Below are 16,389 nucleotides of genomic sequence, written 5' to 3'. Positions count from 1 at the left end.
GTTGGTCAATCTTAAGGCGGATCCGGACGTGCTGTGGACTATCTACGGAGGGACGACACTTGGAGTCCTAAAGACTTGTTCTTGTTCGGTTCGGGCGCAGCTAGGGAAGGCACGCAACAAAGAGTATGCATCTAAACTATGCTAAATGATTATGTGTAAATAATATGTTTCCTGGCTTTATGGTTTTTCCGCATGATTTATGAACTGTCATATGAATCATAACCTAACATGAATCCTTTGACAAATTCAAGGAATTTCAGAGTGAAGTAGAGAATCAATTAGGCAAGAAGATTAAGGCACTGCGGTCTGATAGAGGCGGTGAATATCTGAGCTATGAATTTGATGACCATCTGAAAGAATGTGGAATTCTATCAGAATTGACTCCTCCTGGAACACCACAATGGAACGGTGTGTTAGAACGGAGGAACAGAACCTTGCTAGACATGGTCAGGTCAATGATGGGTCAGGCCGAACTTCCATTAGAATTTTGGGGACATGCACTAAATACAGCTGCACTCACTATAAATAGAGCTCCGTCTAAAGCTGTCGAAAAGACTCCATACGAATTATGGTTTGGAAAGCCTCAAAATGTGTCTTTTCTTAAGATTTGGGGATGTGAAGTATACGTCAAACGATTAATTTCAGACAAAATTCATCCAAAATCTGACAAATGTATCCTTGTGGGCTATCCAAAGGAAACAAAGGGGTATTACTTCTACAATACATCTGAGAACAAGGTGTTTGTTGCTCGAGATGGTGTCTTTTTGGAGAAAGATCACATTTCCAAAATGACAAGTGGGAGAAAAGTAGACCTCGAAGAAATTCGAGTCGAACAACAAACTCTAGAGAATGCTCAAGATGACATTCAGGATGAAACTCAGAGATCTTTAGAAGAATCTGGTGAGAATCATGGTCAATCTAGAAATGTTACCCCGCGTAGATCGCAAAGATATAGATCTCAACCGGAAAGGTACTTAGGTATTTTGACGAACGAGAGCTATGACGTTCTATTACTTGAAAGTGATGAACCTGCGACTTACAAACAAGATATGACGAGCTCTAGCTCCAAGCAGTGGCAAGAAGCCATGCAATCTGAATTAGACTCCATGTCTGAAAACCAAGTATGGGATTTGGTCGATTTGCCAGATGGCTACCAAGCCATTGGAAGCAAATGGGTTTTCAAACTGAAAAAGGACAAGGATGGGAAACTTGAAGTTTTCAAAGCTAGATTGGTTGCAAAAGGTTACAGGCAAGTCCACGGTGTGGATTACGATGAAACCTTTTCACCAGCTACAATGCTAAAGTCTATTCGGATAATGTTAGCAATCGCTGCATATTACGATTACGAAATATGGCAAATGGATGTCAAAACTGCTTTCTTAAACGGCGTTTTAACAGAAACTGTGTTTATGACACAGCCTGAAGGTTTTGAGGATCCAAAGAATGCTAAAAAGGTATGCAAGCTAAAGAAGTCAATCTACGGATTGAAGCAGGCATCCAGGAGCTGGAATATACGTTTTGATGAAGCAGTCAGTGACTTTGGTTTCATCAAGAACGCAGACGAATCTTGTGTATACAAGAAGGTCAGTGGGTGCAAAATTTCTTTCCTAGTATTATATGTCGACGACATATTACTTATCGGAAATGACATTCCTATGTTGAACTCTGTCAAGATTTGGCTTGGGAAATGTTTTTCGATGAAAGATCTAGGAGAAGCACAATACATATTAGGCATCAAGATTTACAGAGATAGATCTAAAAGGATGATTGGACTTAGTCAAAGCACTTATATCAATAAGGTGCTTGATAGGTTCAAGATGGCGGACTCCAAGCGAGGCTACCTACCCATGTCTCATGGAACGACTCTAAGCAAGACTCAGTGCCCAAAAACACTTGATGAGCGTAGACGAATGAATGGGATTCCATATGCATCATTGATTGGTTCAATAATGTATGCTATGATATGTACACGCCCGGATGTTGCGTACGCACTCAGTGCTACGAGCAGATACCAGTCAGACCCAGGAGAGGCGCATTGGACTGCTGCCAAGAACATTCTGAAGTACCTGAAAAGGCACAAAGATGACTTCCTGGTCTATGGTGGAGATGATGAATTAATTGTTAAAGGCTATACGGACGCAAGTTTCCAAACCGACAAAGATGATTTCAGATCACAGTCTGGGTTTGTCTTCTGCCTCAACGGAGGAGCAGTAAGCTGGAAAAGTGCTAAGCAAAGCACCATTGCGGATTCTACAACTGAAGCGGAGTACAATGCTGCACATGAAGCAGCAAAGGAAGCTATATGGCTAAGGAAGTTCATAGGTGAACTTGGTGTAGTCCCCTCCATTAAAGGACCAATAGCCCTGTATTGTGATAATAACGGAGCTATTGCACAGGCAAAGGAGCCTAGACACCACCAGAGAGTCAAGCATGTACTTCGTAGATTTCACCTTCTACGAGAGTTCGTTGAAAGAAAAGAAGTCGAGATAAGCAAAATTGGTACTGATGACAACATATTAGATCCATTAACTAAACCTCTGCTGCAGGCGAAGCACAACTCGCACACTGCAGCTATGGGAATCAAGCATATTGGAGAATGGCTTTGATGTCTCTGCTTAATGTTTTAAAGTTTTAGAGTTTAAATCTTTGTAAAACATTATTGGTTAATCATTCACAATAAATGAAAAGAATTCATTTTTCCATTTAATTTGTGGTTTATTAAATGATGAGTCCCTTCAATTTGACGATATATTCAAGATAGACTGTCAGGACCAGTCCTGTGACTAAGAAATGTCTATCAAGTGAACTTGAATGTCAAAGGTTGAAAATGGTCCCTAGTCGGAGTTTTCTATAAAATTGGACGCATAGAAAACGTTAGACGATTAGAATGCAAGATGACTAGTAGTTCTGTTTCTTGAACTATGTGGACATGGCAATGTCATAATCATTTGCATGGATACTTACTTTGGGAAGACTAGTATCGGACAAGACCTATGAAACTTTACTGTAAGAGATGAAAATCTGTCATAAGTAAATTTCATTAAAATTATTAGACACTAAATCCTCAATACCTGAGTGATTTGAGATTACTTGTTTGAGAACTGGTTGCTTTGACGTTGACCAACCGTCGCACCGTAAAAGGAGGCTATAAAGGCAACGCTCAGGTAATCACCTATCAAACGAAGTCTAATCTCAAGATCGCAAGATTGGGATTGTCCTCCCATAAATCGGGATGAGATGCTTAAAAGTTGTACAAGGCCACTCGGAGAGCTAGAAACTGTGAAATGCATGGCCGTGCTCGGATGAATCATAGGCTATGATTATCTGTTATTTGATCAGTTGAACTCTGAAACCGAGGAACACCTCTGGACATAATAAGGATGAAAACTCTTACCTTATGTTCAAGAGCAAGCATCGAGCGACAAAGGAATTAGGAAATGCACACTTGTCCCTAAGGACAAGTGGGAGACTGAAGGAAATAATGCCCTTGGTCCAAGTATGCATTCTATGTTAAGTCTAATAAATGCGGTTCAGTATTAATTAACAAGTTAATAATTCAGTGAGATCAAGTGAGCTGAATGCCTAGCTAGAGGCCGCTTCAGTTCAAGTGGAATTAATGATATTAATCCATAGCTTACTCTTGACTGAACCCGTAGGGTCACACAAATAGTGCGTAAACGGATCAAGTATTTAATGGCATTAAATACTCCATCTATGGATATTCGGAATCGACGGATCTTGGTTTCAGTGGGAGCTGAGATCGTCACAGGCAAGAAATGAATACTCCGGAAATGATGATATGGCCGGAAACGGAAATATGGATCGTATCGGAAATATAAATATTATCCAAGTCGTAGATGTTGCCGGAAACGGAAACATGGTACGTATCGGAAAATATTATCGGAAATGGAAATATTGCCGGAATCGGAAATATTGCCGGAAACGGAAATATTGTCAGAAACGGAAATATTATCGGAATCGGAAAATAATTCCGGAAACGGAAATATTAAATATTTGTTCGAAACGGAAATTAATTCCGGAATCGGAAATATTAAATGTTGTTCGTATCGGAAATGAATTCCGGAATCGGGAATTTAATCGGAAGCGTATCGTACGAATTAGCATCGGACGAGGCCCGCTAGACGAAGGCCCAGCACGAAGCCAGGCCATCGCCCAGCGAGCCGCACGCAACGCACGCCTCGACCAGGCCCAGCGCAAGGCCAGGCCCAGCCAAGGGCGCGCGCGCGCACGCAGCACCGCACATGGGCTGTGCGCTTGTCGTGGGCCGCAAGGCCTGCGCGGGTGCACGGCTTGTACGATGCGTATGCCGGAAATCCTAATTCTATTGGGATTCGTGCGAAGATTAAAATCCTAATCTTATTAGAATTGCTTTGTTATTTAGAGTCCTAATAAAGTTCTAATTAACAAATCCACATCCTAGTAGGATTACAATTCCTTTTCCATACCTCTATAAATAAGGGCCTAGGGGTCATTATTTATATATAAGTTTTCAAGTATTCAAAACTAGGATTTTTAAGCAGAAAAATCAGCCATAACTCTTGCCCATTTAGCCGAAAATAATAGTACCTTAAGGGCGATTCTAGTTGGTCAATCTTAAGGCGGATCCGGACGTGCTGTGGACTATCTACGGAGGGACGACACTTGGAGTCCTAAAGACTTGTTTTTGTTCGGTTCGGGCGCAGCTAGGGAAGGCACGCAACAAAGAGTATGCATCTAAATTATGCTATATGATTATGTGTAAATAATATGTATTCCTGACTTAATGGTTGTTTCCGCATGATTTATGAATTGTCATATGTATCATAACCTAACAACCTTCACACTAAGTAGGTGATTTCATCAAGTCTATCACATAGACCACCCCACTACTACAAAAACACCTTTGCGAGTCGCCTCTAAATGGCCTTTAGTGTCGCCTATATAACGTGAAAATTTGTGCTTCTATTTCTAGTTGATGCAATAATGTATTAAGATGTTTAATGGAGTGCCAAAACACCATTGATTCGAGAGGATCGATTGATTTGATATTCAGCTATTGATTCATGGATTAATTGTTTGCTCTGAGATTTCTCTAGTTTATTTTGATGTTCAACTATTCATTCATACGGAGTATGTTAATTGTTTGCTCAGGGATTTCTTTTTGTTTAGTTTGATGTTAAAATTATTCAAGAGCATGTTCAGTATTAGATAACAAAACCCAGTTCCTTACTTGATATCTTTAAAGGTATAGTGGTTATAAAGGAAATTGATTTCTAAAGGCAAATACAAATGGATTTGCTGCTCAATAACGGCTATGGTGGAAGATTAGAGTTCCAAATCCATAATCTTAACTAATATAAGTTCAAGTCATGTGTTTCTAGGATCTACTAAATTTTAAGCTATAATCAATTCATCCCTTGCTACTATGATTTTTATGACAATGTGCCTATGTTTTAAGATAATAAAGTTTTTTTAGGATTTATTTATGTCAAGTAGTTTAAAAGAAATATATATATAACGTACATAGGAGATAGAAATATGATCCTATTTCCTATAAACTATTTGACATAAATAAATAATACCAGAACTTTATCATCTTAATACTATGTTTCCATGCCTAAAAAGTCTTGTTAAGTCTTAAAATCCCACAATTTTTTTATGGTTCTCTTCAATAATTTTACCACATTTAATAAAAATAAAAATTAATTCAACTCTCAACATTCATTTCTTTCAATCTTGTTTCTGTTTTTTATCTTCCATTGTGGTTTATGTGCTTGATTTAGTTAATGAGGAATGTTGTTGAGAGATATGTCTTGTTTCTGTAGAAAACCTTGACGCAATTAATTGGTCTAATTAAGAGCATGAGCCATATATGAATCCATGACATGAGCAAGTTCTGGAAGTTATTATTCTATAACATATTCTTGGATAATTTTTTTTAATTAGTTGGTGGGATTGTTACTTTTTAGAGATGATGAAACTGATTTTCTTGTTGTAATTAAGGTAGATGTTGATTTCTCAACGTGCTCATTAGATTTCGCCAATTATCATTATGTAAATTGTATGTGTTTACTAAGTTGTTCTATTGTATGTGCTCATTAGATATTCTGTGATCATGCTTAAATAGCGTAGTATTTCGTATTTTAAATAAGATTTACTTTTTTTACAATTATGCTATTTACACAAATCAGCCTGAATTTGTTCATTGATAATTTCCTAAATGTTTGAATGTACAGGTCCTTCATGAACCAAATTAATTACACGAGAAGGAATGGCAATAATAAGGAATCAAACTTTTGGGTGGTGGATCTCATAAACTAGTGCTACACAACCACTACATAATTAGAATTATTAAGCTTTTGTTATGTCTTTTAGGTTTTGTACAAGTATTACTTCATTTTGTAAATAGTCAATAAACGATGTGACGATAATATGTATATATTTATGGATATTTTTAATAAAAATGAAATGCTTATCATCCTTTGTTGTTTATTTTTGTTTTTTCCAGTACAAATATTTAATGAGCAATGCATAAGAGATACTGCAACGGTTCATAAACACAACATGGATGTTGCATTAGCTATATACAGCCGTTGCATTATACTCGGTTCTTGTAGATGCCAGAACCCTTGCATTAGCTCTGTGAACTGTTGCATTAGGGACCTATTGCAACGGTTTTTATGGAGGCAAAGAACCGTTGCATTAGTCAAATGGAACCGTTGTATCAGGCCTAATGCAACGGCCTCAACTGCAACGGTTCATGAACCGTTGCAATAGACATATAGCAACGATTTTTGGTCCTATTGCAACGGTTTTCAGGGGTTGCATTAGCTCGTTTATGTTGTAGTGTATGGTGCGACTCTGAAGCTAGGGACTCTAAAAGTATTTGGCCTTCTAGAGTCGTCCCTTTGAGTCGACACAAATACTACTATACATGTCGCCTACTATGGAAGAGGCGACACTAAAGATTTATTTTTCAAAAAAAAATAATAATTAATTAATCATTCCAAGTCGCTTATTTTACTAAGAGGCGACACGAAAGGTACTTTTTAATTATTTTATAAGAATTAATTAACTTTAATGTCGCCTCTAATCTTTCTAGGCGACACGAAAAATATTTTCCAGAATTATTTTTATATAATTTTTAATTATACGAGTCGCCTCTAAAGTTTATAGGCGACACGAAAAAATATTTTCCAGACATTTTTATTAAATTTATTAATAATCGAGTCGCCTAACATACTAAGAGGCGACACGAAAGATGTTTTGCAAAATTATTTTTATTAAACTAATTACCTTTAAAGTTGTCTCTTAACTCTTAAGTTTACAGGCGACACGGAAAATATTTTCCGAATCATTTTTTAAAACCTTTTTGCCATTTTGAGTCGCCTATTATACCAAAAGGCGACACGGAAAATATTTTTTTACTTCCTCCGTCTTTAATTAGTCGCAACGTTGAGAAATGGCACGGAGTTTAATGAGAAAATTGAGGTGGGGTTTCTTCCCATAATACCCATGTGATTACTTAAAATAAGAGAGAGAGAGAGAGAGAGAGAGAGAGAGAGAGAGAGAGAATATTTGATTACATTAAAATAAAAGATGTGGATCCTTATTTTCTGAAATTTATAAGTGGGGACCAAAATGGCCCATGTGATCACGTTAAAATAAGAGAGAGAGATTAATTTTCTGGAATTGTTGGTAAAGTTCCCTCCAAAAGTTCCCTCCAAAATGTTAACAACAACTACAACCCTTTTCTGAATTTCACCAAATTTGGAGGCTGAAAACAGTTCAAATTTCCCTCCAATATTTTTTTAACAGCAAGTACAAAAAAAATTCAACTATAAAAACAAGCAGCAACCTCATTTTTCAGATAACATTACACAGCTAAAAAACACAATACTTCAAACTAACACTTAAATGTAATCTTCCACTTGCACACACATCACTTTCGGGCAAAATTCCGGTCACGAGGAAGCGCAGAACACCAAAAGGCAGGCACGAACCGGTAACAACATCAACAGCAACAAATGGAAGATTATTCGGTTGAGGAACTTCTTGAACTTGAGGAACTACTCGAGTTTGATCCGGACATGGAGGTATGGTATTCTGATGATGAATCTGAAAATGATTAAGAGGTAGAAAATTCAGCAGTTTTAAATAATGATAATCAAATACCTATTCGTAACTTAGGGGGTAGAAGAACACAATCACGTGAATTAACCGATTTCCAAAGAAAACACATGATTGACAAACTTCTTTTGCTTGCAAATGATGAATTAAAAATACCTCCACGTGCACAACTTGAAATTGCTCTAGAGTTCAATGTTTACAGAACCACTGTTTGGAGGTATTGGTCAAAAGCAAAAATACAAATTAGAAGGGGGGAAACGATAGATGTGAAGGGGCAGAAACCTGGTAAGGTGGGAAGGAAGTGTAAGGATTGGGACTTAGATCGACTACATGCTATACCGGTAGAAAAAAGAACCACAATCAGAAAAATAGCAGATGCACTTGACATTCATCCATCAACAGTTTATAAACTAATTAAATCAGGGAAAATACGAGCATGTAGCAGCAGCCTTAAACCTTCTGTCACACCTACTCACAAGATAGCTAGAATTGCACATGTTTTGAGGCAAATTATTCCTAGAAATGTGAACACACCACCTAAATTTTCAACAATGTACAATGTCATTCACATTGATTAGAAATGGTTTTACATGAGCCAAAAAAGTCAGAAGTTTTATCTGTTTCCATGGGAAGACGAACCTTATAGAGCATGCCAAAACAAAAACTACATACCAAAGATGATGTTCATGGGTTGCGTAGCCAGACCTATACTAGGAACAAATGGAGAAATATTGTGGGATGGGAAGATTGGTATGTTTCCTTTCACTTACACTGTCGAAGCACAAAGAAGCTCAAAAAACAGAGACAGAGGCACACCAGAAACAAAGGCGATTGTAAGTATCACTAGGGAGGTTATCAGAGCATAACTCATTGAAGAAGTGCTGCCAGCAATCATGGCCAAATGGCCTGCTAATGCATGCAAGGAGATATGGATTCAACAAGATAATGCTAAGCCACACATAAGTGTCGATGATGCCGAATTTAGAGCAGCAGCTACTAAAAATGGTTTTAATATCAGATTAACATGCCAACCAGCACAAAGCCCAGATTTGAATGTGTTAGACTTGGGGTTTTTCAGAGCTATTCAATCACTACAATACAAGGCCTTTCCTAAGGATACAAAGGAACTTTTAAAATCAGTGGAAGATGCTTTTCAAGCTTATGAACCAAGACTCGTGAACTACAATTGGCTACATCTTCAATATTGCATGTTGGAGATACTGAAAGTTGAAGGGTCAAATAAATACAAAAACCCCCATAACAAAAAGCATGCAATGGACAGGTTGGGTATTCTCCCAACTCAAGTGGAGGTTCCAGAAGAGCTGATAGAAGAAAGCAGGAAGATTTTAGCAAGGGGGCCTACCAATTGAAGAAGAAAGAAACTTTTTGGACAAACCCGGAGTGAAGAAGAACAACTTTTTGTGAAGATTCAACGTTTATGCAAAAACATTTTGTGAAGATCAAAGAATATTTGTAATTAATTTGAAGACATTGACATTTTGTGAAGATGTAGAAAACTTTTAGTTTTGTGATGAAATTAGAGGTAAACCAGTTGGTAAATGAATGTAAATCCAACTACTTTTGTAAAAAACTAGATGGTAAATGAATGGAATGGAGCACCTTATTAGGCATTGCTGATTTCATGCTATTCGTATTTATGATCGACACTTACGTTTAATAACAAAGCTCTCAGGATTCCATCATTGAGCATTACATAATGGATGTGAGCATAATAGAAGTGTTGCCTCACGTAAATTGGGAACACCAATCTAACTCATGTGACGATCACACAATTTAGAAATAGGTGCACCAATTTGGTAGCAAGCACCTTGATCCCTCAAACATCCATTGAATTTTTTTATTTTGTTTCATCATTTAACCTCCCTGTGACTCAGACAACTAACAACAGGCAACTGACAACAGGCAACTAACAACAGGCAGCAGCAACATCAACCCAACAAGAAACACAACAGGAGGCAACATAATACCCAACCTGCAGGCCAACCAGCAACACCAACCAACAAGAAACAACAACAAACAACACAAGGCAACATAATACCCAACCAACATCGACCCAACAGGCAACCAAACCAACAACACAACCCAACCAGCATCAACCAAACAGGCAACCCAACCAACAAGAAACAACACAAGGCAACATAATACCCAATAACAATGATTAATTATAGAGTGGGTTAGAAATCCTGACTTAGCTGGATTTGAAGCGCTCACAATACCAGATCAAGTAGACCGAGTCTCATCCGAATCATAATTATCCGGTGGAGGTGAAGGTGAGGGGCTATCAAGATTACTCACTCCAAATTTGGGGTTCCTTTCACGTGATCGATCAGCAGACCAGATTATATGATTAGGCGTCTCTGGCGCAACTAATTTTTCATCATTCATTAGAGAATCTTGTGGAGGGGAAGTTGGCATTGTACCCTTAAATAAAACGACGGTAGGCGTGCAATAGAAAAACGGAAGCCTCATTGGCCTCATTGGCCAAGCAGGTGATGGTTGTTGTTGGATTGTTGTAGAGGTGGTGGATTTAGGTTCCACCTTCTTTAAGACCTTAGTCCTTGAGCGGGGTTGTTGTAAGCACGCAACTTCCCTTTCAAATACTTGCAATAGCCGTCTGGATCGATTTCCGGGTCAGGCTGATCTTGACCTGAAAGACATGAAACATCTTTGAGAGTGTTGCATTGCTTGATCATTGTATACTAACAATCATTGTAAAAATGAAAAGAGTTCAATCAGAAACTACTCAATCAAATTGATAGACAACCTAAAATAGACAACCTAATATTATTTTTAAATTATATTAATCCCTGAATCTTAAAACCAAGATTTAAAAATATAAACAAAGAAGAGATTGACAAACAGATCAGAATATGAGAAGAAGAGAGAGAATAAATTACCAGATCAACCATTTCAATGACAATAAGAATCAAATAAAGAGCATAATCTACGACATTCAGATGAAAACCCGGTCCTACATCCAAAATCTGATCCACACCCACTCATAAACCCCAAAAAAATTAAAATTTGAATGTAAGCAATGCTGGTTAATTATAATTTCTTTTGAACTTGTCCCAGAATTGGCAGAAAATCACAGCACAATTTGATTGATTCTTCGAATAAATTGTCGATCTTGATTAAAATAAATGCAACAAAGAGAGCCAAATAAAAACAAAAGAGAAGCTATGATTATAAGAGCACTGGTGTTCTAAAATTGACCTTTAGTTATTTTTGTTGTAAAAAATGCAGGAAATAAATTCACTGTCAACAATCAACGCAGTACATACCAGGACTCTAGGAGTACAGTTATAAAACAAATGCAAGGGTAACAATCAAGACAGGAGTTATAAAAAATGCAGGAAAGAGAGCCAAATAAATGCAACAAAGAGAGCCAAATAAAAGAGAAGCTATGATTATAAGAGCACTGGTATTCAAAAATTGACCTTTAGTTATTTTTGTCGTAAAAAATGCAGGAAACAAATGCAAGGGTAACAATCAAGACAGGAGTTATAAAAAAATGCAGGAAAGAAATGCAAGGGTACCAATCAAGACATGAATTATAAAACAAAGTTGCCAGATCAATATGCCCCCCAAAACCCACCCAACAATATTGATATTTCAGAATCAGGTCATCAGGTTTGTTGATGACACAAACCACAATTCTTCGAAACCAATGATCAATATGCCCCCAAAAGTAAAATCAAGGTTAAGAATAGTTAAGAACGTAATTGCATTTTTGCACTCACCTTCATCGTCTGTGTTAGGGATGAACTCGTCAGATTCTTCAGAAGATGATGTAGAATCTGGTTCAACCTTCCAATTTCTCGATCTCTTGGCCCTTTCCGATCTCCTTACCCACCTACTTAGGATCTTACCCCGACGCGTATTTTCTTCCGATGAAGACATAATCGATCCAAGATCAAACAAATTTTGATTGAAGTCGTGTAAAAGAAAAAACCCTGATCCAAACCCAGAAATTTGAAGATCCAAACCAGAAATTTGAAGATCAAAACCTAGAAATTGTAAGATCAAAACCCAGAAACCCAGAAATTTGGAGATAAAAACCCAGAAATTTAAAGATCAAAACCCAGAAATCGATCAAACCAAGAAATTTGAAGATCAAAAACCAGAAATTTTAAGATCAAAACCCAGAAACCCAGAAATTTTAAGATAAAAACCGAGAAATTTGTAGATCAAAACCCAGAAATTTAAAGATCAAACCCAGAAATTTGAAGATCAAAACCCAGAAATCGAGTAATTTGAAGATCACGTGTAGATTTTTGAAGTTGAATTTGATTTATTCACCAAAAAAATTTACATGCACAACGAAAATTTGATCGATTGAGAGGAGGAAAAAACTAGGGTTCTTCATCGTGATTTTTGGGGGAGTTCGAGAGAGAGAGAGAGAGAGAGAGAGAGAGATGAGTTGTGACTTGTGAGAGGTTTCTAGAAATGAGGTGGGAGGTTGAGTAAACTCACGTGAAAGGGGGGAAATTGAAGGAGCACTTAATTTGTTAGGTGTGGGTTAATTAAATGAAAGGATAAGTATTAAATTTAATGATGGAAGTTAGGAGTATTTAGTAAAGGCAGTTTTGGTACTTTGTATGAAAAAGTTTACTAAAAATAGAAACGTTGCAAGTAATAAGAAGCGTCCATATAAGGAAAACGTTGCGACTAATTAAAGACGGAGGAAGTATTTTTTAAAAATAATTAATTAACCATTAGGAGTCGCATGTGATTATAGGAGGCGACACCTAAAATGTGTTCTATTTTTATTGTTTTGGTAAAATAGAGAAAATATATTACCAAAAGGAAGTAATACACGTAATATCCAAACCAGAAAAACAAAGATCGACCTCAGTTAAGGGAGCACAACTTGCATCCCAAACTGACAAATTACACAACCAAAAAAAAAAAAAGAAACATAGAAGCTACAACACAAGCAGCTAGGACAAAAAAGCAGAACAAAAGCTACAACACATGCAAGCAGCACCAACAGCACCAGCAACTTCGTCCTCATTATCAACTCTAATCTGACTCCATAACACTGTATTATTTTTCCTTCATCTCCAACAAGTCTTTTATCAGTTCATTTATGTCTCTGAAGCTATGAAATACTGCAGCTTCATCATTGTGTAGCTTCAAGAAAGAACTGTACCACCCCAAAAACACGAAAAAGGAACATGGTAAACCCTTCACTGCATCTAATAACAAACAAAATTTCTCTATAGCCAAAATATGTCCAAGCAACAGTTTATTTCTTATTATGAAAATACTGAAAGAGCATAATTTAAATTGGAATTCCAACTGTCACAATGCTACTTTTTTTACAGCAGAACATGTGGCACAATATTTCCTGCTAGGGGCAAGAAACAAGCCTGACACATTGCTTTGTGGCACAACTGAGATTAAGTGGCGAGTGGGACTTGAGTGCTAATGAAAGATTTCAACACAGAGTGAATCTTAAATCACGAGTCTAAAATATGAGCATAGGTAAAATTTGCAGCATTCACCTCTGAAATGGGATGGTTGATTTCTTCTTGGCCTGCAAGGCTTCAGCAAGTTCCATCTCCAAAGCAAGGACTCTCTCTACCGAGTTTCAACTTCTTGAAGAATCAGTATACATAGAAGACATGTCACCAAGTTCCTTGGTTACCTTTGGCGTAAACTAGAATTGCATAGTTAGTACTAATAGGCGAACTAATTAAGTACCAGCTCTTGCAGATTACACTCAATTCTTACCTTGGTTAAATGAATTTTCTCAGTTCGTAATCCTTGATGATCTTGTTCACATGAGATTTCATCTCCTAGAAGTGCATTCTCATTTCTCATTCGTTCTAACTGCAAGCAAATAACACATTAGTAGCAAGTTGACAAACTTCCAAGTAAAGGATGATGTACGAATACATATGATCCCGTAACAGCTCAAAAAGAAGCCACATGCTTTCCGTTTAGTATTGGACAATGTCCAGTTAAGATATAAAAGATAATGTTCACGGTTACACTCAACTATTTCCTGATATAAATTTCGCAGCTATCCTCAGCTTTCATTGTATTATTCAGTTATTGCATCTTTGATTAACAAAAAGTAGTAAAATTAATAAGAAGTGTAATTTAACTCTTACAAAGTGAAATACTAGGAACCAATATCTGCAAATATTCTGATCTAATGTGAACAATGAACCATTCGGAAATGCATATCAGCATATGCCTCTTTCTGTAACCGGTCCATGCTTAACATTAAATTTTGTGATTTCAGCTGATCATTAAGAAAAGTGGCATGCACTGAGTCATTGTGTACAATATCATCTTCATTCTTTGTTAGCCCTGAAAGATCTTCTGTGTATTTGGTTCTTCTCGACATCAGAAAGAAGGAACACGTAAGCAATACTTTAGATCTTAAAGAAACTTGAACATTAAAGTTAAAAATAATCTAGACCGAAGCTGACAGTGGCCAACATATCTTAAGAATGTGTAATTTGTCTCAAAACAAAAGCACTGACAGATAGATTTACATTCAATTAGGGATGAGGAGGAAGATTGGAATGGGGGATGACGAATGAGGAGGAAGCGGCTAAGAAGGAGGAGGATAGAAAAGCTTCACCCAAAGGACGTGTTTCAGGTGGCAAACATTGTTGTTTCCGGCAAGATAGAAAAGCAGTATTTGGTGCAGGAGCACTACTTCCCTTGTATCCACATATGAGAGGCTACCTCACATTTTTTAAAATAACAAATGAGTTCTGGATTCCACCTCCACCCCCCCCCCCCCCCCCCAACCCACACACACACACACCTCTCTGCCTACTTATGTAGTGCAGGGGTGACGAGAACTAAACAGGAAGTAAAGAGAAAACAAAACCAGAGAGTGAGTCATCTTACACAAATAAACGAAGCCATTGCAAAAATTAAAGAACAGTTTTGTTGAAGTTAAGACACATAGGAATCTAATCGCTTTATAGTACAAACTAGAAGCATGTCGAACGTACAGTACTAGGTTTCTGTTTTAAGCCTTCCTGGCTAGATGACACTCAAGCAGTTAGTTTTAATATTTCGAGTTTCCTGGGCATTCCAGAACATGAAGTAACCAATGATTACTTTTTCTCCTCGAACTTAGTTCTGTAAAACATGCAATCTGATTCCAAACTACAACAACAACTAATACATCAAGCACTGGGAATCCCACCACTACCAGGTATGTACAAATCGCGATTTAGCAGGCAAATCAAAATTTAGCAGCCTTACACTTGTAACAGACATAAACTATATCTTCCATTTGTATTATCATAACTTACACCCTCTTCCTATCAACAACAACATCGAAGAATTTACACTCAAGCTCTTGTTTATCCTTTTACTCTAGAACTCAAGAAGCATATATTTTAGGATGGGTAGTGTTATGCATATACTAAATACTCAACATCAGGAATAATTAAAGAAATAAAGAAAGAAAAAATTACACCAAACCAGAACTTGTAGACACAAATTGCAAATTGAAATCAGAATTTTCAAAAACCTAGAAAAGAAATGTACCTATCAAATTCGCAAGAAATTCTTCCACCTTCTAATCTAGTAATTGTCAAATCTTCAAACCCAACGAGCTGTATAGAGAGAAGAAGCTTCACATACTTTTTCTAATTCAATTGATGAGAAGGAAGGAGAAAATTTTGAGAATAAAATACCGAAAATTGGGAGAAATAGTTTCACGAATCAATAAATCCCTTACCTTGTTTTTGATCTGTTTGCTTTGCGTAGAAAACCAGAATTGATTAAGCGCTTATGAGATGATGAATTGCTCGAGATGATAACTGCTAGAAATGGTGTGACAATTAACCACATGATTACGAATTGCTCGAATTCAGAAAGGATGAATCGGTTGTGACTTGTGAAAACCACAAGATTACGAGAGGTATTTGGAGGAGAAAATTGGTGCGACATTTTTGCGTTAGAATTGAGGGTAGGTTAAACAGGGTTCTTCGAAATCTTTTAGGAACTTTTTAGGAAAATATTCCTCCTTACAGTTTTAGAGCAAGATTAGCGCTAGTACGAGCTATAGTCTGAGCAATAGTTTTATTGAGTATTAATCTAAGACCTTCCATTTAAGTGGGAGAGTATGACAAAAGTCTGAGCAAGAGTCTTGGAATATCAAGACTCTACTTGAGACGTTTAAACTGTAAAATCTTTGTTAAATAATTTTATTATTTTATTATTTTCACAAGTTTGAGAAGTCTTGAATGAGTATGA

General features: G+C 37.0%; 1 long non-coding RNA gene across 2 annotated transcripts; it reads right to left on the bottom strand.

Annotated features, from left to right (window-relative positions):
* Positions 1-12,897: 12,897 nt before the first annotated feature.
* On the bottom strand, positions 12,898-16,167 carry LOC110779750 (uncharacterized). 2 transcript variants are annotated; one of them, XR_002531218.2, is made up of 5 exons: positions 15,872-16,166; positions 15,679-15,746; positions 13,891-13,989; positions 13,662-13,816; positions 12,898-13,300 (listed from the first exon to the last, which is right to left on the bottom strand). It is a non-coding gene; the product is annotated as an uncharacterized lncRNA (long non-coding RNA). The 2 variants fall into 2 exon arrangements; XR_002531215.2 differs by lacking the exon at positions 12,898-13,300 and having other exon boundaries at positions 13,388-13,816; positions 15,872-16,167.
* Between the last annotated feature and the right edge of the window lie 222 nt (positions 16,168-16,389).

This window comes from Spinacia oleracea, chromosome 6 (genome assembly GCF_020520425.1).
Source record: "Spinacia oleracea cultivar Varoflay chromosome 6, BTI_SOV_V1, whole genome shotgun sequence".
Taxonomy (NCBI): Eukaryota; Viridiplantae; Streptophyta; class Magnoliopsida; order Caryophyllales; family Amaranthaceae; genus Spinacia; species Spinacia oleracea.
Note: the sequence above shows the minus strand (reverse complement) of the source record. Positions and strands in the feature narration are given on the sequence as shown.